Here is a 3,486-nt window from a genome sequence, read left to right as displayed (position 1 = left end):
TTTTATTATAATAAAAAAATTTTAAAAATAATTATATTTAATTTTTTTATTATAATAAAAAAATTTATAAAAAATTACATTTTAATTTAAATTAAAAATTTAAGTCAACTAACTAAACGGACATGAATTTTAGCCACAAAACATAGCCATAGTGCCTCTTTACTGTTAGTCATGTTAGATTTTGGGCCTAAGGGACAGGTGATCTTGAGCCCATTTAACGTGGAATATAGAGGAATGCGCCCAATAACTTAAGGGAGCATGATATCGTTTCTCTAAGATTATAGAATTTTTGTCATCACTTAATTTTCATAGAATTTTAAGAGAACGGTACAAAATTAAAAAGGTAAGTTAGACTTTTGTCATTACTTGATTTTCTCGAGAAATTATGCCTGCCACGCTCTGCCTTATAGGATTTAATATGGAGAAAATTAGGAAACATGTCCTACTTAACTCACATCTTAGTTTTGTGTTAATTTTACAAGAGTTCTTCACATTTAAAGTTAATAGCTAAAGGAAAAAAAGGTGAGGGCATAAATCTTATAGTCCATAAAAACGATATAAATCTTTATTAACCTTCACTATAGGGTATTCTTTTAGATTTCCCATCCCTATACACCACTCCAAAAAAAAAAAATGTAATATGTGCAATGTTGAAAATAAAAACTATACTTTAGTGCCAATTTTACATTTTTCGACGTCTTTCTTTCTCGATGCTCATTCGGCTACAGCTGATCTCTGACTCATTACTTTAGTTGCTACCATTCCCCTATTGATGCTGATGATCTGCTTTCATGTTGCTATTATCTTGCTGGCAAACTTGCTCCTACCTTATACGACGAGGACGTTTGCCTTCGCCTTTGAATCCTCTGCATAGAGAAGATGTGGATCTCCGATGCTAGGGGAGATGAGATCTCCCTCATGTCTAGGTGGTCTCTACGTGATCTCTTTTACTATCTATTTATTTATTTATTGTATTTTCTTTTTTCATATATTTTAGTGAGAAATAAATGTTTTTGTGATTGTTTGTGTTTTTAATATTCATTTGTGATATTTTGCTATTTTCTTATTTCATATATTTTGGTAAGAAAAACGGCAGTAGCACAATGGATGACCCCCCAGTTATCGTAATTTTGGTATCGCAATAAGATACTTATGGTGTCTGTCTGACGACCGCAAAATATCAAGATAAGAAACTGACAATCTTCGGCCAATATTTGAATGTATCATAGTAGTATACCAATGGTAGTAAATTAATTGGCTATTGCCGATTGTTTGAATCTTTAAAAGTATCACAGTTTATTCCTTTTAGTATCATTGTCGGATACTTACGATCATGATTATTCCCAATATCTTAATATGATACTCTTAAGGATATATTTGATATTTAAAAAAGAATGATGTGATATAATCTACAAGATTTTTTTCCCTGATTGTAAAAATCAATCAAGACTTAGCTTTGCTGATTTTCGTAAAGAACCCCAAATTTAGATCGTTAGTAGGGGCTAAATCCCCGGTCGAAAAGGTTTGGATGAAATATATTTGTTATTAGACAGCAACTTATCAATGCGTTATTGTGACAAAGTGGCTCAATTACAACGTCAACTTGTGATTGCTTTCACTTTGGTAGTGTGTGAATGGGATTTTTAGGCTCGAAAATTTATTGTGGTTATAATATACAATGAAAATCAACTTTATGCGCCTTTTGTGAACTTCGTCGTTCATTAAAGACGTAAACTCTGAGTTGACACACAATTCTACTTATGTTGATGAAAAGGTAAGCATTTTTAGGTTTCCATTGGTTTTCTGTTTCTTCATGTAATATACTTGCTCTTCTGTTATTATTATTCTTAATATTATTTTCCACCTCTCTTGGGAAGCGAAGGGTATTTTAATTAAAGATGAAAGCAAGAAAAATAGTAGATATGGATAAGTTGTTTTGGTATATGGTGGTTGCTTATCTTTATCCCAATAGTTGCTCTATTTTATTTTAATATTGATACCTTAACACGTCATTAGGAAAAAAAAAAATTATAACTTATTAACCCCTTTACCAATAGTAAAGAGTTTTCGTTTTGGACAAAGTCATGTCCCTTGCATTTGCATCATGAATTTAGTTATCATATAATTGAACCAGCATAAATTAATCAATGTTCCATTTTCAACTTTATCGTTCACTCAAATAATTAGTAAAAAGCTTTTATCATAAAAAAAATAAATCAAAATTGAAAAGAAAAACCTCAAAGCTCATTATAAGAAAAGGCTCTTTCATAAGCATCACCTAGTCTTTGTTTTTTTTCAAAAAAAAAAAAAAAAAAAAAAACTAGGGGATTTTCTTGAGGTAATGTATAACGATTCACTCAAGTGGTTAGATTCTAAAGCAACGCTATTATTTTCGTTAACAAGAGAATTATCGTCAAAGAACCGTAATTGATAATTGTACAAATTAACCCAAAAATATCGAGCTCAAAAAGCAAGCATGTGCAGTACATGATAAATGATAAACCTCATATGTGCGAACTTTAACGCAAATCTAAAAAATCATATCTCTGTCAAAGAACATTTCAACTATTAATTTTTCTAGGGTATGACTTTTCACACATTAATTTTGCATGGACGCGTGAACTTTCCATACATGTCAGTCAACTTAAAACCCATTAAAGAAATAAAAACGTCCACATTAAAAATCCACTGATTTCCAGGCATGTGAAAGCCATACAAAACAAAGCCAATAAAAATATTAAACGATATCATCCAGGCAGTAGCCCACCACAATATTCATCATAGATTATTATTCTCTCCGCAACCAGATTAAAATCTTTAAAAATTAAAATAAAAAATGAAAACGTTTTGTCTACATCCTAAGGAAAGAGCATGGGAATGTCCCAGAAGCAATAATAGTCTCCGCGTTAATTAATCTTTAGGTTCCCCCAAAAAAAAAAAAAAAAAAAAAGAATAAACCAACTGTCGTGGTGTATCCGGTCCGGCTCACATAATGTATCTTCACCGTCACTGCATGTGGGACCCAACACAGAAGCAACTTGCAGTCGTTGGTCAATTGAGGGTCAAACATGACAAGACAAAAAGGGTTGGCAATTCATTTTTCATTTTTTTTCCCCCCTTGAAAGGAAGAAAAAGAAGATGGCGTGTTTGGTTGGAGAGAAAATGTAAACATGAAAATACCGTGTGTCGCGTCCCAAATCACGGGCATTACACTATCATCCAGCCAGGCATCTATAAACCAAAGCGTAAGAGGTTGTGCTGAGCTTCGTTTCCATACTCCTAATCCCCACCGTAAGAAGGGCATTAGCGCCATTAAAATCAACAAAACTCTAACTTTTGAGTACGTATCACAGTATTATTGGTTCAATTTATCCATCTCACGGGCTAAACTTTAAGAGCGCAAGATGGAATTTTAAAAAATTGTGTTGGACTCGCCACCGATTTTATGAACCCAAAAAACAATTATATGGCACTTTCCAACCGACA

The sequence above is a fragment of the Morus notabilis genome, unplaced genomic scaffold (genome assembly GCF_000414095.1).
Source record: "Morus notabilis unplaced genomic scaffold, ASM41409v2 Scaffold629, whole genome shotgun sequence".
Classification (NCBI taxonomy): domain Eukaryota; kingdom Viridiplantae; phylum Streptophyta; class Magnoliopsida; order Rosales; family Moraceae; genus Morus; species Morus notabilis.
Note: the sequence above shows the minus strand (reverse complement) of the source record.